General features: G+C 47.5%; 1 protein-coding gene across 1 annotated transcript in view; it reads right to left on the bottom strand.

Annotated features, from left to right (window-relative positions):
* The window catches only part of LOC135900044 (uncharacterized), a 554,543-nt gene extending 532,118 nt beyond the window's left edge, over nt 1-22,425 (bottom strand). The window contains exon 1 of the mRNA XM_065429465.1: nt 21,943-22,425. The gene's annotated coding sequence lies outside the window, so the exon portion shown is untranslated. The remainder of the gene's footprint in view (nt 1-21,942) is intronic.
* Nucleotides 22,426-23,294: the final 869 nt, after the last annotated feature.

The following is a 23,294-nucleotide window of genomic DNA, read 5'->3' as shown; positions in this document are numbered from 1 at the left end:
CTTTGGATCAAAATACTCATAATCCGAAAGGCGGATTATGGTTGTTTCTAATATGCGGCAGCACCTTACGTACTGCAGTATATGATTTTTTTTTACGAACAAACATTCCGCTGTTAAAATTTCTTTATCTTCAGCAAGCTGTTCACATGCTTTCAACACACTTCTTAATTTTGCTTTTTCTCTGCACGGGCGCTTAAATGTAAAGTTTCGCTCCTTGTGCTTCTCTGGAACCAACTTTCACGGTTAGTTATTCTGAGTGACTTTCATACGCAATATGCAGTTCTTTTAAACGTTGCAGTTCCTTTTCGTTCAATGCGAACGAACGCAATTTCAGTCACTGCCTTTCTCGTCCTGTTGTTTTCTTCTGTGTGCTGAGCGCACCCTACGTCATCCTAAACGGCTATGTGGTCCTCTTGCTGACAGATCGCTCCACACAAAGAAAACAGGTTCATATAGCGAGAAATGCACCCCCATCTAAGCTAACTGCTATAACAGAAAAAAATGAAATGAATAGGATCGAATAAAATGCGAACTCGGTCCCAAAGAGTCAATGGCATTAAAAATGCGCGCGCCTTTCATTGTGCCTCTATTATTATTTGTGTCATCGCTCTCGCCTCTGTTCTGGGTTTCAATTCAGGAAGCGTTTGGCACATACGAAATGTTTGTCATCCACTGGCCACCTTCACTGATCTTTGCTATCAAAAGTGGCCGGCGCCTATTTTTACGAGGCTTTCCAGCGTACCAAATGCATCACGAATACGAGGGACGTTCCAAAAGTATGTTTCGTCATGATTTTTCAGAGATGACACATTAGGTAAAACAAACAACGCCATAAGAATTCATGCTCGTTGCTGGTTCAACGACGAAAGGAGCGGCAGCGATGAAGGAATAACGCATGCGCAGGGCGCTGAAGAGAGAGTAGCAGCAGACAGGCGGGTGCACAAGATTATTCGAGTACAAATCACGATGGCAGACAGGCATGTGCTGACAACGTGGTTGCCACTGGAAGTGTGTGCTGTTGTCCGATATGAATGGGCACGTGGGGCATCCATGAACTCCTACAGATAGTGTATGGTGAAGAGTTCATGTCTCAGGCCTTGCATCGCAGGGCAATAAGTTTTACCAGAGTGGTTTCTTCAAACTGATTGCACGCTACGACAAATGTCTCAATGTCCGTGGCGACTATGTGGAAAAATAGCGCAAAGTGTATAGATCATGATGTCATGGAGTATTTTTGTTTGGGGGGGGGGGGGAGGGGGATAAGGTTTTCGTGTGAAAATAAATGACGCAACTTACTTTCGGAATGGTCTTCGTATATACTTGCTTTTTGTTCAAAGGACCTTGAGCAATCAAACAAAACATTCGCAGACGATTACGATACTCCCTAATGCAAAATTTGAGTGCAGCTCTATACGTGTTTTCATTACGCGATAAATTGGCTGGCGCGGACAATTTGTCTCGTGCGGCGCATTTCAAACGGAGCGAAGCGTGGCGCGACTGCCTCCCTAATCAGGAGATCGCGAGGCAGCGTGTGGGTGACGCGTGGGCGCGTTTCACAGCAGCAGCCGCCGCAGATAGACCTCCGCTCATGCAGCGCTTTGTTTCCATATATGGTATCGGTTGACGCGCGCACCGCATGCCATCGGTGAACCGAGGGCGGTGCGATACTCTAGCGCCATCTGCTAGCGGCCGTCGCCGCAGAGCCCGTTTTGCGCTGCACTACGCTTTTCTTCTCACGCTTTCGCCATATCCTCCTCCTCCGCTTCCCGCCTCATAGTTCCGCTGCATCCTCCTCCTCCGCTGTCCTCCTCGCGCTCTCTTCCCTATCGCCGTCTCTCATCGCTCACTGTGCTCCGCGTTCGCTCTTTCATCCTTCGCTGTGCTCCTTCGCTCGGTTACGCCGAGGTACGACGCCGACGCGAAACGCAGGAACGGGCATCTAAGAACTGCGCTTTAAAGCAGTAATAATCCCACAAGTACACAAGCTCGTCGTGTTGTGACATTAGTGACATTTGGTCGGGTCGGCACAACTTCGTCCAAGAAATGTACAGGCGAAGCAACTGCGAACATAGCTTACCAAGGCGATCCCACGCGCAGCTACCACTATCATCCCCACTACCACAAAAATTACTGTATTGAAACAAAATATATCGGTACGGTATATCGCTCACTCGCTACAGGGGATCTCGCACTGCTGGCTGGTATATTTTCCTAGTTAGATAAGAGGAATGCTTTCGTTAAAGAGACTGCCCCGCTACGACGTTGGTCTCAAATTCCAGTCCCTGAGAGAATAATGTCTTTCTGTACTTAGGTTCTAAATGAATAGAGTATGAAATTCTTTATTAATATTCTGCTATAATTACCTGAGTGATATTTCCTTTCACGAATATATGCCCCAGTTTATGCATTCCGGAAAAAACTCGTTTGTTTAGAGAGAGAAGAGAAAATAAGAGATGAACGACAGTGAGATTGACCAGTTTAGCCGTCATGTTGGCTACTCTGCAATGGGGGGTGTGTTAAGGGCAGAAAAGAATACGAAAAATGAGATATGGCCAGTATATTTCCACCAACACATGTGAATGCATCTGGCAGTGATTATAGTTTTCAATCAGCCCCCATGCTTTTAAAGAACACACGAATGCTTATATAGCAAGTCGGCCTGACGTGGACTGGGATCAGGGTCCAAGAATTCTGTTTCCCGTAAGGGCACTGTTGTCAAGCTCATCGAGCGTTGTGCTGGGGACTTTGTACACTGAAACGAGGCCATCAGCACAGAAGGTGCGCTATCATCTTTTTGCACCCACAAACTCCACATTATGAACTTCTGGTCATTGTCATGAGGGAGAAGTAGGCAATAGTGAATGCTATATAGCCTACCCTAACCATAGACAACAAATGAGAGCTACCTCCCGTCGTGTTAAGATGTGCGCAAGGCAAAGCGTTAGATGGGGATCCGGGTGTCAAAGGCCTGGGTTTTTTAAGTCTGCCGAATTTCATCGGGTCAATTCAAAGGCTCGTGTGCAAGCGCTCAGAGCTTTGCGCTGTCGAATTCATGACAGAGACAATCGACATTGTCATGGGCAGATTAAGCGGCTGTATCTTCTTGGTCATATCCAACGACACCACACCAACTTGCAAACAATTGAACGGCGATGTCATGTGCTATCCAAACTGCATGATGGTAAATTTCTCTTATTCCTACACCAAATTGTTCGTAGGATGTACGGCGTAATACAGACAGCAAACTCTGTAGAGCTGCCTTGGAATCGCAGAATATGTAGCACAATTTCTAGGGCGTTTCCTTATTGATGAATTGAAGTGCTGCACGCAGGGATGCAAATTCGGCAGCCGTTGTCGATGTCAAATCTCACGTCTTGAATTTTATCTTGATATATTCATGTGAGATAAACACTGCAGCTGTTGAACTAGAGCGTATGACCGATACATCGGTTCAAAGATGTAAGCGATTACTGTGGTTTTCGTGCAGTAACAACAATGTGACCTGCTTCAATGCTACTGATGAAATTTGTACTCTTCTTGAAGCCATCAATTGTAACGCATACTCGGGGTGAGTCTAGGGACCACAATGGCAACGAAAGCTATGCTGCTATGACATAATTCGACGGTAACGATGTGTGATGAGTAGTAAGGATACGGTTAGAACTCGCATGCGGACTAGCTGTTGATAGGCAAGCAATATGGTGAAGAGGTATCCTTGCGACATGTCGAATGTATATTCTAGAACTTTGACGGCAATGTCCGTTGCTATAGGGTGGTCACGCACTACGGCGACAGTGACTGCTGTGAATGCACATTTAGGGAGGCCGAAGCACGTCCGTAGAACTTGGGCTGGTATACATTTGAGTGTCCAAACGTTCCTTTTACTGGTGTTACCCAGCAGGGACAGGCTGTACCGCAAAAAGCCCATGAAAAATTTGGAGGACGCTTAAGCTTCGTCTTTAAGAATAGCACGCGACAACATTCAAAGATCCCTGACTGCTTCTCACGCCTCCCGGCAACTGGAGCGCATGTAACTGTAATGTTTTCCGGGAAACGGTGGCCGCGAATGCTATGCACGAAGGAGGGCTTTGTGGTACAAACACGGCCTCTTGCATGGGCTGCGATGCGGTAGTGTTCCTGTATATGCTCCCGCAGGGAGCAGAGTTGCGCATACCTTTTCCGGCGCCGCTCGCACAGCTATTGGCCGAGCGCGAAAAATGACGTCAAATGATCCGCGCCGCTGCGAAGCCAACTTTACGGGCGCATCGCCGACTTATGCGAACTCGTCGTTTCCGTCAGTGCCATCGCCATTCCAATCAGCGGACCGTCGATCGTGCGTTGAGAGGAGCAGCTGCGGGTTTCAGGTACGGTATTCGACGATGTGAAGTCAAGGACCTTGGTGAAGTGATACGAAACACATCGTACTGGCACTTGTATTGTGCCAGTACGATGCCAAAAATGTGTTGTCAGATTACAGTCTGCACTGTGTGAATAATTACTCTGCAAGTTTGCCATCTTGATGTGATTAGTGCAATAAAAATAACCTGTTGTTACTCTTAATAGCTTCTTGCCTTTCCATTTTATTTGAATTCTGCCCCCAAGGTTCCAAGAACCAGTACACTTGGCCTGCCGCCAGCAGCCGTTCATGCATTCCCTTGTATGAAATAAATTTGATCTAGAAGCTCTTGCACCTTGAATATTTTTCTACTTGCAGATTTGCTGCTACTATATAGCTGATTAGTCTGCGGTATGAATGAATCGTAAAAGTAAGCTTTGCTTAAAATGTGCGCATGTGAACATTTGAAATGCGCTTAAATCTGTGTCTGCACCGCATGTATCGAAACGTGCAGCTGTATGAACGATGGTTAGTGATAAATGACGCTCTGTTAACGGTCACTGACATAACTGCAGGCACGATAGCTCTCTTTGTGACGGTCATTAATCGGCTGGTTTCGGCAGCCAAAATGCGCTAAGTGTCCACGTACGTGTGTGAAGTTTTAAACATTCTTTAAAACATTTCTTGCTTTCTGACAATGATAAGACAACTTCATATGCATGCTGAAAATCATTGCACCGCCTTTTGTGGCAACGTACTGCGCGTTTGCGAGCGAACTTTGGAGCTGTTCGAGCCACGGGAGTATTTTATTTTGGGGAATCGAAGGTGGTCCCACCCCCTATTTGTACGTTCATGTGTGTGTTGTATATGCGTGTTTACATAGGTGCATACAAAGTTTCGGTTGGTTGGAAGCCCAGCCCCTCCGATTCCACGAATGACTCGTTCGAGCGTAGACTGTATTAAGAAGTGCCCTTTGCTAAGCGCCAACGAACAATTGGCGCTTGTAGCTTGCGACCACTAGAGAAAAAGGTGGAACACCGCGCGGCATTTGGCTCCTGCGCGCGCGAGGAGGTGCTTCGCTGCAGAGCTGGATCACGACGGCGGACCTATGCGCAACTCTGCTCCCTGCGGGAGCATATACAGGAACACTACGGTGCGGCGGAGGCGAGCGCCAGCTGGAGGTATTACAAGGAACCGGGCGCGCCGATCCGTGGCCCCCGAGACACCCATGCGCCGGCGTGCGCAAATGGCGGACGCCATGGTCGGTCTGTGAATTATGGAAACACTGGACAAGGGGTTTCATTGAGTTTTCGCGTAACAGAATTATGTTTTCTCGTATTTTTAAATTACGATTCGAGAGCTATCATGTCTGTAGGTTATGTATTTGTAGTTTACGATTTTTGGACGTATTTTAGCTTGAAAAATTCAATTATTTAAGTAAATTCCTTGCGTCACATGGATGGCCTGGGTATGGGTGGTTCGAAAATGTTTTTGCCGAACGACGTCCGACGCCCACGGCGAATTTTCTGCTACGCGGTTTCCTTGACGCTATCGCATCAATAGTGAATGGTATAGCTGTAGCATCGATTGCACAGATGCGCCCGGCGGTTTTCCGCCGACAGATTTGAATACATTGAGCAATCGCAGTCAACCTCTTCTTCGTGTATGAAATGGCTCGAAGGATACCTCAGCTACATTACTTGAAGCCCTCATAAAGAAAATGCTTGTCATTACAATGAGCAGTTCACAGTGCCATGATGTCTCCTTGACAAGAAAAATAATCAAGCATTATACGACGCCTTACTAAGATAGTAAATATTTCGCGTCATTTCACAGTGCGCCGAGATGCGAATGCTTTGTTATTCACAAAACAATGCAAAAAAAACTATGGCGAGGTAGCAGATACCTACCGCATGGTATGGGCCTTCCAGCAAAATTATGCCTTAACCCCCAACCCCAACCCTACACGAGAGGACTGCAAGGCGGCTCTGCTTGGCTGCTTGGACCTTCAAGCCTTGGTCCAGAGAGCCACGACGGCGGCTTCCACCAATGGGGGTCCCGGACTAGAGACACCACCTAGTGCGTAGGTTCCCACTAGGGGGTCTACATCACTCTTTGTTGTTCGATGAAATCTTTTCACCACCAGCAGCGGTCAAAGTAATTGGTTCTAGCGGTGTTTTCACTCTGGTGGCTCTAGCGGCAGCGTAGGGATATCGGTCTAAACGGTCTCTAACAATCCTTACAGACTCACAAACGGCGTGCCGCAACTACCTACGCGGCAGAATAGGGCACGGAGCGCTCCGCATACTCCGCTCCGGAGACCACATAACACAACGACAACCAAAAGAAGAACCAATTAGGCATACAATAGTATGGAAGCCGGGACACACGGGAGTGGCAGGGAACCAAGAGGCGGACAGGATAGCTCGAGGGTAAACTTATTACCGAGCATCCAACGTAGGCGACCTCGAGGAGACCGAACCTGTACCCCAAGACTATTCGGCGATACTAAATTACTACAAGGGCTGCAGAAAGCGGTATCCACCACCGCACAACTCCCTTAGCAGAGAGGACTCTGTCGCGTGGAGGCAGCTACAAACGGGCTCGTGCCCGAACCTAAACGTACTGAGCAAAATTTATCCCACACAATACAATGACAAATGCCCCTGGTGCCACGAAACGCCCACGCTGTATCACATAACGTGGGCATGCCAGAAGATAGACGTGGTGCCCGTTATACCAAACCCTAGTGCGGAGCAATGGGAGGGAGTGCTCTCCAGCGATCACCGGGTCGACCAAGAAGGTCTGATTCGGCGAGCACAACTGGTAGCAGCATCCAGCGGAGCCCTGGACTAAGGGCAACCGACCGTTGTGCTAGAAGATGGACGAAGCCATCTGAAGACCGCAGAAGACCAGCGAATCTAGAGCTAATAACGTTTTTCACTCACTGACTCACACTCTGGTGGCAGTCAAGTACGTGGATGCCTTACAGCTGCTGGCAAAATCAATTAAATCGTCTCAAGGTCAACATATCTAAACAAATGCGCAAGAAGCAACCGTACGCACCTGTGGGACGTATTGCTAATGAAATTTGGAGCATGCATGTTGCTAATTCGTGTAGAGAAACCCAGCAAATAATATGCAAAAAGTGCTGTCCGATTTGACGTGACGCCGCTCCACCAGCTACTGACAGTGTAGGAAACCTTCGAAAGTCACAGTTGCGAAGTAGATGTACAGCAGTGCTAAGGCTCTATAAAGACTGGACCAGGACTTCACCGGTGCAAATTCACGGAGTGCTTTACCGTCACCATAAAAATAATGAAATTCAAGGTCATTTAGACAGCGTAACTTTATGCTGGCAGTTAATCCGCCTGCGTACGTGTTACATGGAACTGCGCACTTCGCGCATTCTTAATTTCAGAGACACGTCAGCACTTCCCCGAAATGCTCGCGCAGAGCTACGATCACCAAACTAAACAAAACAATAGAAGATACAGTAGTAGCCAGCTGATAGATTTCTACTTGAACCATTCATTAATAAATTATATCAAAGTAGTGGTCGACCATGCAGTAAAAACAAGGACTTCCCACCGCACCGATCGCCTTCGCCGCATAGGCCATGGTTATGGTTCGTTTTGTCTCTCTTTTGTGGATATTCATGGCACAACTAAAATAGGCATCGAACCATCGACCACTTCCGCACTACTTGCACGCAGCTATGATTGCACGTCAGCTACAAAGATGAATTACTTCTTGTCACGGAGACTTACCTTTCAAACTTAACGCGTCACACCACTGCCTGCGGAAGGTGAGTCCTATCTGTCGGCCGTATGTAGTACTTTTAAAGCAAAATGCAACGTTTGCGTGACTCGATATATTTCAGTGGCAAATCCCAAGCTCATATTGAAAAAAAATTTTTTTTTACTCAAACGAAAAAAAAAAAAAGAACCCACCTTGGAACCAAAATCCAATTGTCTGGATTTCTTTTGCGTCGCGCACCAACAAAAAAAAAATTGGAACGCCGGGGGGCTGGTGGCGCCGAGCGTCGAGACTGGGCCGCCAGCAACAATCGACCCGGCGTCAAAAGCGCCAGGCGGGCACGGATAGTCCAACCGGCCGCCGTTGCGGTGGCCGGGCGCACGCACAAACATAACGCGAGCTGTGCGAAGCGGGCGGGACGCAGGTGGCTGAAGCCCCGCGAAGTGCTGAGAGACGCGCAAGGCACAAAGCGGTGTGTGCATCGCGTGCCTCCTGGCGTTCTCCTATGCCCGCGGAGTGGTAATGGCCTACAACCGCTGCAGCGCGCTCGCCAGCGTGCATACCTCGGGAACCGCCACTGGCAGTCGAAGCGTGTGCCGATTATGCTTCGCTAAGGGAGTTTTCCTTTCCCTTCACCGCGCTCCTGCCTAAGCTCGTCGGACCGATGTTTTCAACCCGCGAGCGGGCGCTGAGACACGGGATGCTATACTGCAACACAACGAAATGCCAGAGGCCATCAAGAGCAGAATAAACCGGAGGACTGGGGTACCCCGCCTTGACGTACCAGACATTTTCTCTGACGCAAGAAAAGACCAGACTGTAATGTGCAATCTGCGATGACTAACGGCGGTTTTTCGCGCAACCACTTGTGGCAGCTTTTTGAACATGAACAATATTTCTCAGTAACTTCTATGTATATTCGGATTGTGTACAACCCTGACCATCATAATCGTTCCTTGTACGATAATAAAAGTTCCAACTACTTTTTTGCTGCATAATTCTGCTCCGGCCATATGAATTATTTGTATGGAGCGCAAGATGTAAAATAATGAAAAAAATAAACTCTTGTACTGGAGGACATATCTGATTTTAATGTATTGTAAGGATTGCAAAGAAAGTACTATAGTTCTCATAAGATGCATATCTTTATGAATTCAAGGTGCTTCATAAATGGAAAGAATATATTCACCGTTTGACGAAATATATAAATTTTATACACCGAGCACAAACAAAAAAAAGGAAATTTCACTGGTGTAACATATGAATTTCGATCGCGCGATCCTGTCCATTTATTATCATCCACAACTCACGACCGGCAGATTCCAGTGCCGCTCAGACCACTGACTAAACGCGAGAAGCAAAAAACAAAAAAAGGAAAGGTTGGAACAGCCCTCGTTCACTTACGCTGACTGCAAAAACATGGAACAGATGTGGTTATGGTAATCAAAAGTTAAGCAGATCCAGCGTACAGGTTGGAATCTATGCTTAGCGAAGCTTTAGTACTACGTTTGTGTTTATCGATGTTCGCGGTTACGTTAGTGCACATGCTTATGAAATGAGGGTACGACTTGTCTTTGTGAAATTCACACAGATTCCTACAAGTGCGTTGGATTTGTATAATTCGTTTGCGCACAAGTATACCTTCATGTTTGGCGGCATAACGTTCAGTGAGACGCCTCTTCCTGGCGTCATCTTCCTCGGCAGTTAAAATGCGCTTCGGTCCGATTACAAGTACCCGCTACTAAACCCCGAGGAAGAGCCAAAACGCTTGGCTTTAAAAAACAAAACGGAAAACGAAAAATACAAGCTTTATTTAACTATAGAGAGATATGAGGGCTCAATTAAAGTGAAGTAGTAGTAGTAGTAGTAGTAGTAGTAGTAGTAGTAGTAGTAGTAGTAGTAGTAGTAGTAGTAGTAGTAGTAGTAGTAGTATGCGAGGTGTATGGAAAGCCGTAATGGTTACCGGGCTTGCATTTGCTAAATCGGTGCTGAGCTTAAAATCTCGAGTGCTGGCGGGATTGGAGATTAACCAGAGGGCTGTCGGACGGCTTGCACTGGGGGCGTAGGAAAAAAATGCAAATAATTCAGTACAGGGAGATATGGGCTGGACGTCCTTCGAAGTGCGGCAGTCTCATAGCAAAATCTGCTTCGAAAGACGACTGCGGAACATGAACCAAAATCGATTAGTGGCTAAGTTACTTAGCCACCTGTACATGGAATATGTTGGCTCACAGTGTAGAAAATGTACGGGGAGGCTAACTAGTAAAAATTACGCTAACGGGACGGACAGTGGCAGAGAAACTAGTGTTAATTGTAAATTTGTAGATGCAGAAACACTGCATCAGATAGGATCCACGGAAAGGAAGCCAACTATGGAACAACATCGAAGAGCAAAAAAAATTAACTCAGAAAAAAAAATATTGTTGACAACTCAAAGGGCAGTGCCCGGCTAATCGAAGTCAAATCAGGGAGCGTGAGAATGCATAGTTATAGCAGAAAATGTTCGGATGAAGACGACTCGTGCAAAGCATCTACAAAGAGTGCGGAAACCATCTGGCATGTTCTGCTAGATGGTATCCATTCACCGGTACATGTGGAAGCAGTATACTTGACCGAGCGTTAGGTTTTAAGGACAGAAATGGAAACATAAACGAAACTGGCCGTGCAGACCTGTAAAAGATGGCCGGAACATTGATGGCGCAGGGGAAACGATAACGTGCAATGAAGCGAACTTTCTACTGTGAGTAAAGTAACTTAGTGTTTAAAAATATTTAGAGACTGAACTGCACCAGAAAGCTTTAAAGAGCGAGCTTGGTGACGTGCGCCACTGCGCTGTTTCAGAGGGCGTGTTCATAGCCATCATCATCATCGTCATTATCAGCATCATAATTCCGGTTAAATTACGAAAAATATATTAGAGGCTAGAACTTCCCACTTCTTTATCTAAATTGAGCTGTAAATCAACCCTATGCTATCAGTTAGGGTATCTGCCTACGTGTGACACGCACTATACACGAGCTGCCCACATATTTACCCTTGTGGAAAATTTTAGAATTACAACGCGTCTCTTCGTTTATTTTTATCGTGATATTAATCATCGAGAATATTAAAACTCGTAGTAAACGGACATATCCAGGAAAAAAATACATAAGAGATACCTATAAAACCATATTATTTGTGCAGACCATACGAAAGGAGAAACTTTCAGCACCTCAATGGGACGCTGATGTTTTAAATGTTGAGGCAACGTTCTGGTGCGCGACAGTGTTTGGCAGTTGCCGGTTAGTTTTACTGAAGGTTTACCCATCTTAAGGGAACCTTCAAGCACTCGTTTGATGACAAAATCTACGTGACACAGCGACAGTCTTTAGACAGACTAAAAGTTTAATTTTCTGGGTGTCGATGGACATTGCAAGCCCTCGTGCACCAGCAGACATCATTAAAGGAGCGGTATTAAACTTGATTTTCCATCTCGTGTGCAAGTTGTTTTACCTTCGAGTTGCCGACATAAAGTATTTTAGGGGGTAGCAAAAATAGCGTAAGCTGGAGTGACTCGAACGGGCTATCTTACGTACCGAAATACAACACTGCCCAAATGGCTAGGTCACTCCCAAATATATGTGCAGGCGCGCTACGGTAACGCGCGCTATATATACACAAGACTGAACGTTCTTGCATGACAAATATATCGTCCTTTCTGACTATATGCATGTCAGATTATTGTTGACCAACGTGATCACATACGTGACATCCGTCGATCCTTTTTTTCCTTACGGCCTTTCCTTTCACAGTTCTTAGTCAGGTGGGTTTATTCATTATGTTCGTGGAGTATCAAGACCTTCGGTGGCATATCTTCTCTAACTCGCCTCATTTCACTAACAATTACGCACAGCTAGGGTCAACGGTTCACGAGCAACGATACTCAAGAAACAAAACCTCCTCGTTTTCATCGCATTCAGCCTCGAACTGACATGCGCTGACCGTCGCTTCAAAGACTGAACATCGCATTGTAAACTTCATCTTGGGAAAACGCCGCACAGGTTCAGCAGATTCTGGCCAGTTCTTTCGACGATGCTGTCATGCGGACACTTTTGACTAAAGCTGTTACGCAACTCTCACGCTCATCTCAGAAAATGAATTTATTTAATTCTATCCGACCACGGTTCTTAGCGCAGTACATAAGGCGGCGTTGCGTGTCCTAAGCGCCTGCAAACGTCGTTTACGCGTACAAGTAAAGAGACCGACAACGCATCTTTAATGCGAAAGCCTTAAAGTGCAGGTGAAGTACCTTAAAAAAAATTGAGCTTTCAGCGAGTTATTAAAGTTTTTCACCCCCTGAACACGAAAATCATAGTTTAACAGGCCAGAAATCACCGCTACTCGCTTTATTTAGCAAAAACAAGCCACAGCGTCTGTGGGAGACGCCGCACGTCGGTTGACGGGCTCTGACGGTGAAAACGATCGTGACGTCATCTTAAGTGCCGGCGTCGTGCGTTATTCTAATAGAGCGCTCACGTGACGACTGTATTGACGTAATCCTCGTACCCCGTCTTTCGCCGCTGCGCTTGGCTCACGGGGGGGATCTTCAACATAAATTTAAACGGCGATTTGCAGCGCTGCTACGCGCTCAATCGAGAAAATAACTTCAGGGGTTGCATTATACTGTGGTAGCCATCGAAACCACCGTAACTCTTCCAGTTCTAAAACCTCTTCAGCTTCGCTTTAAGCGGCTCGTTGCACGATAGCCTTGAAAAAAACGCGGCGTCTAATCGAGTGGCACAAAAAACCACGTGACCTTCTCCGGGCGAGGGGCCGGTGGAGAGAGGAACAAGCGGCGCGAGCACAGTAAAACAGGTGCTGCGTCGCTGACGTCACGCGGCGGCGGCTTTGGTTGTGGCGACCGTCGACTGCGAAGCGAGAGAGAGACGGCGATGGTAGGACACTCGCCCGGCGCCTAGCGGACTGCGCGGTAGGCCTCGGAAGTGCGCTACGGCCGAGGGTGCTCGCCAAGCGAGAAACGAGCTGCGACGTGCGAAGCGGCGGCAGCAAGGCGTTCGAGCGCGATTGCTGCTTTCCCCTGTTGAGGATGCAACGTAATTGTGTTTGGCTTGTTTTACACATTTGTAGCGCTTACTGGTGACAAGCATGCTGCAACTATAGGTAGTGCATCAAGTACTCGCATCTGTCGTCGAGGAGGTCGACCTAAAGTGTCACGCGTGTACTTCACACTGCGCTCGTTATGTCTTGCAAGAAGTCTGACCCCTCCGATCGCATGACTTAACGCACTACCAAGTGTGCAGCAGGCTTTCGCCTTCACGTGTTACAGGAGTGTCTAACCTGCTACCGAACTTTCCGCCGACAAGCGCGGCTCCAGTAGCAAGAAATTATATTTTATCAATGAGATCTTCGCGTGGCTCTTCTTTCTCTTTTTTTTCCCCCGTAGTGCTTCTAAGGTAGTACCTTACAACCCTCAATCGAACAGTAAGTTCACGGCTTTTTGTATATCTCACATTGAGACCATAGAGGGTTGAAGGACTCGCAAATCAGCGTGCACAGAACACGCACGTTGTCCTGCAATGAGGCATACACCGTTGTTCTGGTGTTCAATTGGTTGCCACAAAGACAGCGCCGCTTGTAAACTGCGCTTTCCAAACGTCGTAGTACGCAATGGGAAAAGCGCAAGCACACAACCAATATAACCAACGTTTTTTAATGCGAATAACATTTTATGGAAGCTTCACGCACTTTTCAGTATGTCTGCCTGTCCGTACGTAAACTCTTTCATGTCAACTTGGGTCATTGGGTGTGTACCACTGGGTATGTGCCACTCCTTCGCAGACGAAAAATTTCTCCGGCGCTGGGCGCAATCGAACCCGCGTCATGTATTGTCACGTGGTACGGATCGTCAAGAACACAGTAGCAAAACTGTGAGTAACGAAACAGAATTTTATTGGGCGAACCTATGCGCACAAAAGCGAGTTGCATTCAAAGCACAACGATAGCGGCGAACACAGTTCGCGATCAACGAAATCTGATCAGCAGGTCAAGAGCGTCGACTCTTATATATCGCTTGTCGAAGGTTCTAGTGTAATCGCTGGTACCCGCGTGGTTTCCAGAAACTATACAATTCGTGTCGCACATGCGATCTGATAATACATGCTGCGGCGAGAACATACACAACAGGTCGAATGGACGGTAATGGTCACGCAAGTTAAAAATCACGCAGGCGCATCTTGCGCTGAGCAATAACGTTTAACATTTGCTAGCCGGTGAAAAGCGGTTACCGGAGAAACATGAGCAGGTATACGTGTCAGTATAATCGGACAGTCTTGTCTGAGCATGTATTCAGATATTCGCCAAGCACGGACTTTGCGGCGGCGGCGCTAGATGGCGCAGCGTGTCCAGAAGGGAGCACGACTGCTGCACACGCCTCATGCAGGACACGTTTCCCGTGGCAATACGGTGTGTCGCTACATTGCTTCAATGTTAATCGCATTATCGTCGACAGTCATACTGAGATGGTTCCTGCCGGAATTGTTTTGAACAGCACGACGCACATAATAATACCTACACACTCTAAGAAACGTTTACGCCCTTTGGGGCTTATCTTGTCGTCAAATCATATTGGTCATATATCTTGGGTGCCTTTCCATTCCTTAACGCTGCATGCCCGGTGCATCCAGGTCACGGACGGCGTGCGCGTTATCAGCCTGGCATAGCATTCTTAACAGCAAAGTAGCGAGCGCAGAGTTTTCAAAAAGGAAACGCAAGAAGTTTAACGATAATTGTTTCGGAACAAGATAAACTCATACTCTTTTATTGAGATAGCATTATATGGACATTTCAGATGAATTTCCGCCATCGCTGCCGGAGCCGCCGTGAGGTTCCCTGTAGAGTCCAAGTGCGGCAAGATCGCGGGCCGTATGCTGTAGATGCTGGGGAAAGCACGCGAAGGTGAGCCGAGAAGGATGATGCCTTGGTTCGGCGACGTCTTACGCGTACAAGGGAGAAAGGCGGGGAGTGTGTTCGCCAACGTTTTGTGCGAGCAATGGGGAGGGGGGGGGCGGAAAGATGCGCGTACACTAAAAGGGGGAAAGGGAGGAATTGGGGAAGTGTAGCGCTCGCTGCCGCTTCTACTCCGGCTGCAGCTGCACATGGCGCGGCTGAGCGTGGCCGAGCGCGTTCAATCTTGAAACTAATCTGCGGTGGGTTCGAAGGCTAGCCGACCCACGATAGCTCATGGCTTCGTGTGTCTTGTGTTCTCGCGCGCCTGGTTCGCGTTGAAGCGAGAGACAGCACGGCGAAAAATTCGCTCGCTGCTGCTGCCACTCTTCGTCACGCCAGCGTTCTCGCAGCGTATGTCTGCGGTCATCGACTGAGATGTGTTCTTCATGGTTACCTGCGAGCGTGACACTATGTTTGTTAATTTAGTTAGTAAGCGAATGTTTACAGCAGTTTATACAGCTAATAAAACTACTAACCGGTGATAGCGCGCGTGCCGTTCGTGATGTGGAAGTAGTTGGAGCGCAGCGTTAAAGAAATGGACGAAAAATAAAGCAGAATTATTGTTGTGGGTACAAAGATACGGGGCTACAAAGTGTATTTTAGAGTGTAGCTTGCATAGACCACCTTCTTATCACATAGATCCACTGGGAGGAGGTAGTATATGATTTCCCTTTGAACTGCTGAGATCCTGTTCGGTACTATCGTTGATCAATGCAAAAAAAGAACACTGTTTTCATTACCACCATTATCACAGAAAGACGCATTTTTTGAAGTTGTTGGTCCCTTTGACTTCTGAAGAACTTTTTTTTTAATTCCAATGTTTTCACAGAATGAGGTTAAATAAATAACCCTAATTCGTGGATCGTCTTCTGCGTCGAAAATCCTGACAGACAACGAAATTGAATATTGCATGACAGTTGACAGAGGCTCCAGATGAAAGTTCGAGTTTTTTAAATCAACGCAGCGAGAGACAGAAGTCATAAAGGAAAGGCAGGGAGGTTAACCAGGCTGAGCCCGGTAGGTTACGCTGCACTGGTGAAGGGGGAAGGGATTGGAAGAGAAGGCAGAGAGATGTTCACATTTTGCACTGAGACATAATCAAGCTTAATCATTGCAGCTTTCGAACTTGCCATGGCACGCGCGAGTGTATAATAACTGCAACACCCATAAAAGTAAAGGATCCTTGTTTCCAGGAATTTGAGAGAATACCCTTGCGATTTATATATGCAGCTGCTGCTTCTTTTTGCAGGAATGACAGAAAGAGCTGTTACACCTATGCTGAAGGTCCAACGGGCCCGTAATGATGTGCACCGCAACACATGACATGTCCCACAAGTGCACCGGGAGGTTTTCGGTGATTTGACGGGTTAAGTTTCAACAGCTTAAGCAAGATCTGGTAGTTTAGAAGAAAAACAAATTGGGCAGACACCGTGAAAAACTAATTGGCCAGACACCGTTTTCTCTCGGATCTTGCGCATTTTTATGCAAAACTACTGCAGAAACAAAATTAGCGTTATGAAAACGATCACAGGCTCGTGCGTGACGGCGCGAAGATTGTTCTCCTAGCCTCGAGTCATTTTTGAAAACCAACCAGACGCTAAACCTCCAGAGCTCTTCCTGTCGAGATAACTTAATAAAAACTAATTACGTTAGTGTTATCTACAGCGGCGGTGACCAACGACGGCGTAAATATACGAGCCCGTATATTACTTTCGCTTGCAAGCTCTTCTCGTATTTGCCAGACGCCTTCCGTTTTTGTTACTAATGCACTAATATTTATTTTATTTTATTTCCCTGAATAATAAATATCGAAGCGGTTCCTATGTGGTAAACTTCCTATAGGCCTTTCTTTTCGTATGTCTACGATTTCTTTGTGTTACTTATTTTTGTGTGTGTAGTGCCTGGCTACTTGTGGCCAATCGAAGAAACAGCGAAAAGTGCTCTAATCGTTTATTTTTAACTTGTTAGGGTATTTTGGCCGTCTCTCCGAAATATACGCTTCACGAACAGTCAACTGTCTTGACGCCCCAATGTGCTCATTCACCTCCTGTCGTCATACTTTAATTTAACCATTCGACAATATCATCGGTGGGACGTCGATCAACGTAACAGATGCCACATAAACCAGGCAATAAACGTACCGGATACGGAGTGATCCTTTTTAAGTTTCAAATACTATTTAAAGATCGCCTGTGGCAAATAGCAATATTCTATTCCTTGAGCTGGCTTATTCAAAAAGACGGACATTAATTGCACAAAAACACGAAACACATAATCCACTAGTTCACGAAAATTCACAAATAATCATCTGAATGTTTTACTTCATGGAGGAATGGAGTTATGCTATCTGCCGCAAGTGACATCTAAAGATTCCGTAAAGCTAAAAGATGGCCACCCGTTATCATCAGGTCTATGACAGGCTGGAGTTTTATGCGAAGCATATTACGAGAGCTCAACCCAGCTCCTCAGGCGCGGCGGTGTCGCCTTCAATACCACGTGACACCGTGACGTCACGACAGAGGAGAAACGGGGCTCCAACTCGCGCCGTCGCTCGCCGCTGCGCTTGCCTCTGCTAGACACTCACGAGGTGAGATGCCTCCTGGAGACAGAGCTGCTCGTTGGAATGAGAGGCGAAGGTTGCGGCGTGCTACAGAGACTGATTTTCTAGGTGGCTTTGGCTCAACTCTTGCAAGATGGGCTGGGTGGGAATCGAACCAGGGTCTCCGGAGTGTGAGACGGAGACGCTACCACTGAGCCACGAGTACGATGCTTCAAAGCGGTACAAAAGCGCCTCTAGTGAATGCGGTGTTGCCTTAGAAACGAGCTGTTTCTCAGGCGTGCGTCTCTTGCTCAGGCGCACATTTCGTTGCCGCGCCGAACGCTGCGTTGCTCGACGCTCACCGCGTCCAATGCGGGGCGCGTAGTCGCTGCGCCGTAGCCCATTGTTGTACGCGTTCCACTCTTGAAGGCGAAGCAGAGTAACGCATGAGTTGTTTCTTCGTCTAGCCGAACCAAATATAGCCAAGCAACAGCAGTTCAGCAGGCTAAACAGTGGTTCAACAACTAAAATAAAGGCTAGTATGCTTCGCATCCTGGGCTTAACCTTAGCTAAGCCACAGCCATTTTTTTTTTCACCACCTTCCCGTGATAAGAAATATCATAACGCAGAAATAATTCCGAGCTCCACTGAAGCGACCCTTGTCGGGCACGGCGGCCGCGGTGTGTCGATACAACGCCGCCGCCTGGAGCCCTTTGCATTTTTTTTAACCGCTATCTCCGAGCAGTGACCAGCAGAATACTGTATAGCCGCGACCAGGAGTCGAACCTGCCACGTCGTGCTCAGTCACAAAATGCCATTGTCATTGACATACCGCGGCGGGTAATGATCAACATCCCTAACCACGCAAGATTTCTTTACAAACTTTTTTTTTTGTTTCATCCCGCTAAGCGCGCTCTAGCAGGTAAAGTTTCTAACCAAATTGAATAACCATATTGAAGAATATGAAAAATAACAACTCAAAAGATGAAATCAAATCGCACGTTTTTTTTTTAAGTTCTGAAAGTATAAAGAGTAGAAGATAACGAGAAAAGGAGATAAGAAAGTAATTTCCGCCATTTGCAAGTCCGTTCAGCTGGAAAATTCCCAATGAGAAAAATTTTAATGCTCGCCACAATTTCCTCTTGACGTAAGTGCGGGCCCCCGAGTTGATAGGTTTGACAAGTTGCATGGGCATTTTTATTTTGTGACAGCAAGGCTCCAATAATCGCAGTTTAGCCCGCATGCTCAGTCAACACTTATGTAACATTCGAAGAAATAGAATATCAATTTTTTTAATCGAACACCTGAATTTCGAATCAGAAGTGTTCGTTTTACATTCCTCATTTCTAACGTTCACACGCTGCTACTCCGGGCTTCTCTGGAGCTATTGGGTGTATTTCTACTGCTTAAGTAGCTATGCATCTTACACAGAATAATACACGCCAAAGTAACAAACCCGAAGGACAAGTCATTAATCAAGCTTCACGGAGGCCTCCAAAAGAGAACCCATACTTTTGCGTCTCCTAGCGTGTCGTATTAAAAAAAAACGACACTTCCCCTTCCTTTTGTTGGTAGAAAATATCTCTTTTTGTCGTACACTTTTCACAATTGATTGCGACTCGTAGGTTATAGTTTTGTTATCTCAAAACACTTCGTGGAACTTCCATCCGATGGTACGTTGGCAAGTTTTTTTCGCGATTACACCACACGAGTGAGCCAATGAAGAGCCGCTCATATTGTGAGTGATGTAGCTGTGCAGTGACGTGCGCTATCCGGAATGAATATTGTGACTGATCTCTCCTCCGACACTGGAGTCCGTTTCCTTCTCTCTCTCGTTCACGGCTGCAGCTGCGATTAGCCGCCACGAGGCGGACTGACTGGTGCTCTGCAATCGCCACGAAGAGTGATAACCAACGGCAGCGACGCCGACCCCCAAGTTTTCGGCTCCCTTTTGCACTCCATAAATCTTCATGACTAGGTGGCGGCTCCATAAATCTTTACGCTCCTTCATTAGTATCTCGGAGACCAGGCCGAGGCGCGCCGCAAGGTGTCGGGTTATAGCTTTCACGAGTTGCTCGTCACAGCATAGCTCAGCCACTCAAAATGCTGAAAGTTTAAACAAGCTTTGCACTATACTCAGTGCGGTGCCGCGGTCTTCGTGGGCCGGGGCCTCGTTTCGAAACGTGTTTCACAAATGGCTCGATTCTCAAGGCGCGGCAAGCGCGCTGACGTACTCCCGTGAGCCGAGCTCCGTTGGAGCCATTCTTGTCGGGCACGGCTACCGCCGTGTGTCGATAGAACACCGCCGCCCGGAGTCCCTTGCATTTTTAATCCGCTTTCTCGGAGCAGTGCCCACGTTTTGAACGAAAACAGAATTCAGCGGGTGTACCCCAAAGCCGCGTGCGTCGAACGCTAACTCGCCGCAATGTTTTCATGTCAGTAGTATAGTCAAGCCATCCGCGCCGTTCCTACATTTTTTTTTTCTAACAAACGCTGTCGGACGGACTTTGCTGCATTAAATTTGTACAAGGGGAGCCATAGACCGAAGAAAGCGCTTCGGTGATTGCGTTGTCTCTCATTCCCGGCACGTCCAAGAGTAGCATTGCAAAAACCATGGTCTCATCAATGCGCTCAACAACTTCATCAAGACGCTTCCCGTAAGTGTGCGCACCCTTCACAATGCCTACGCGAGGGCTTCGCTGAAGAGGCACTCGCATAGGAATAATCAAAGGCGCCGTGCGTTGTGGCGTGCAAACCTAGTGTAAGCGCGTTCTATCCGTGCACACAGCGCGTTCCAAGTGTGAAAATTCGAATAATCAATATGCCAGCGTTAGCGCCAAACCTAATCGTTCGTATTCAATGGCACAAGCGCCTATGCAGTAGTGAAGTTCTTCCAGCGCGTGTCGCATCATTTCGCTACTGACTATCAACAAAGCAGCGGTTTTTCATCTCTTCCAAAGTAAGTGGCAGTTGTTTCACGTGAGTGGAATCATTAAAATACACCATGTTTAAAAAATATCACGCGGTGTAAACTCCAGAAATCTATGTGGTGATGACAACAGCCCCAATATCACAGCCACCACATCTCCCAATACGCTATCGTGCAAGCTCATCATTTAAGTAGCGACGCACCTGGGCTACATTTCACAAAGTCCAGATGCAACAGACATTTGAGTAGCAGTGACTGAAGCTTGGAGGAGTTCTGGCTTCTTTGATGTATCATTTCTTGCTGTCGCAATAGTTAACGCGGCACATTTGCTTCACATGCGATCAATCATTTTGAATTTCTCTCAAGTCAGTGAACAGACTGTGCCATCACCAATCGAAAGTGCAGGCACTTCCTCACATACGTTTTCTTTCCTTATCTATAGTTCCTGTTGTCATTTCACGGGCTAAAAAAAATTCCGTGGAACAGCTCTACAAGCACATTTCTCGGTCTAAAATCAATAAGGCGCTAAATAATTATGCAGCTGATAAGAAAGCGTGTATAATGTGTGCTATTTATAAACATGCATTAGCCCTTTAATTCCTACGTCTGAAAATCCTCGTTCGCCCTGCTATTCCCTTCTTTGCTCGTACGAAAAAAAGAAAGAAGCGGCGCAGGCATTCGCCAAATTATTTCGGCCGTGCATTAAAGTTACGAAGCCAATGTATTTCATTTGGCCCGCTTAAACTCCTTTCATTACTGTACAGGTGTATGTCGCAGGACCGAATTTGAAGCTTCGATTTCTCCTCAGAGAAAGCCTCCGTTTCAGAAGAAATGTTCTTCATTAAAACCAGTGCGGAATATAGGAAATAAACCGCCTATACACTACATTCTTCAAGACAGAATAAAATAAGCAAAGTTGTCGGTGAATCAGGAAAGAGATTAGAAAAACCTTGTACCCTTGTTTCCCAGACTGAGCGTGAAATTAAGGGGTGCCAGATGAAGGCGACAAAGTAGCAAAAACGACAAAATCTGGTATTCGTATGAGGCACATGGTCGTCCCCGTGTATGTGGATACGGCATCTTAATACCCAGACACGAAGAGTAACTCCACGCTCGCTGACAACCCAGCGCGGCTGTGCACGTAAGCTCGTGAGCGCAACAGCGCACGGCTGACAGCCGACGACACAGGCGGCAGTTCGCGGCCGCTCAAGTGCAGTTTGCCAAGGCGTTGAGCTCGGTCCGCGCAACAACGTGCACACCGACTCGACGGCGCATGCAAGCGCTGACGAGCATGCATTCTGCACGCAGCGCCGTGTACGTGCCCAGGCCGGCGTCGCGCGCAGCGCAGACAGAAACGAAGGGCTCGTCTCTCACCTGGGCCGCGCGTACCGGCGCAGCTGACGCAGCCGGAGCACGCGGGGCTTCCCTGCAGGGCCGGGGAGCACGCGGGTCTCTCGGCAGCCGCTGACGGGTGTGCGCGCGGCCGCTCTGCCGCCGACGAGGAGGTGCTGGGGGTCCCACCGCGTGCGCCCGGACCCGCCCGCCAGGTGGCGCCACACGCCGCGCCCGAGGCCCGGGCGTGGGGCCCTGGGCGGCTGTTGCGCCTCGATCGGCCCGCTCGGGATCTGTGTCTGGGTGAATCGAGGGGAAGGCAAACCTTGACGCTCGTCGTGCAACGGAAGGTGCCGCCGCTTGCAAGTGCCGCGTCAGCGCCTGCGTATACAGCGCTTCGACGAATGCGTATCAGAGGTTCGCCACAGTTGCGATCCTTGCGTACGCATTTTGAAGGCCGGCGAAATTCGTATGCCAGCGAGATGCACTGCGATAGTGCGCTAGCACTTTGCATCCAGGGAGTGGGCGCGCAAAGTTTCGTTTGCGGGGACCATTCGTTGGTAGTCGGCGCCTTCCATATCTCATCGTTCGCTGCCGCGATTGATAGATACTCGTTCTTACCAATCACTCTTGCGAAGAAACGGCCTTTGGGGCCCGCATTCTGTAATGTTCTGTTTCATTTTCGTTTTTTTTTTTGACATGAACTAATCGGAGACGGCGTTTAGGTGGCCCCTGCTACTCCTCGTCGCTTGGCAAAGAAAACTGTTATCAGTTCTTACTACGTGGCGTGCTGAGTGACCCGCCCCAGCGAGAACGGTGACGCAGCAATGTGCGAGCGAGTCACGTCCGAGCCAGCGATGAACGGTGACAAGAATGGGGAATGAAATGGAACGTTACAAAGTAAGCTCACTGAATTACACGCCTTAGTGAAAAAACCACAGATTATATTCGTTATCTGGTAGGTGTAACGCTGCACTTCGTCGCGCATCCCATCTATAACAGCGACTAAGGCGCAGAGAAAAAAACTAATATTTTGGGCACAGTGAGAAGCAAAAAAATAACTGTGCCACCTGGCACCGCGTGCCAGCTACCAAGGTGCACGCTTGTACTGCTTGTATGAGCTAGGTAAAAAAAAAATAGACTAATGTCGTTCGTTCATCGTGCTTTGATCCGGGCACCGCAAGACGTTACAAAATAAAATGGACACAGAACCCTTTAGTATCGAAATAATTCACTCACGGCCTAGTTGGTGCGAGCTTACGAAGCTTAAATATAAGTGACGTACAGGAACACAAACTAGCGCCCGTGTGGATTGTACGTGTTGCTATATATCTGCAGTCTATCCCTACGGCACAAACTCGCATTTGGCATATTCGAGTGAGTTATTGCGGAGA

This window comes from Dermacentor albipictus, chromosome 1, assembly GCF_038994185.2.
Source record: "Dermacentor albipictus isolate Rhodes 1998 colony chromosome 1, USDA_Dalb.pri_finalv2, whole genome shotgun sequence".
In the NCBI taxonomy this organism is placed as follows: Eukaryota; Metazoa; Arthropoda; class Arachnida; order Ixodida; family Ixodidae; genus Dermacentor; species Dermacentor albipictus.
The sequence above is the reverse complement of the archived record's forward strand: the minus strand, read 5'-3'. Positions and strand labels throughout refer to the sequence as shown.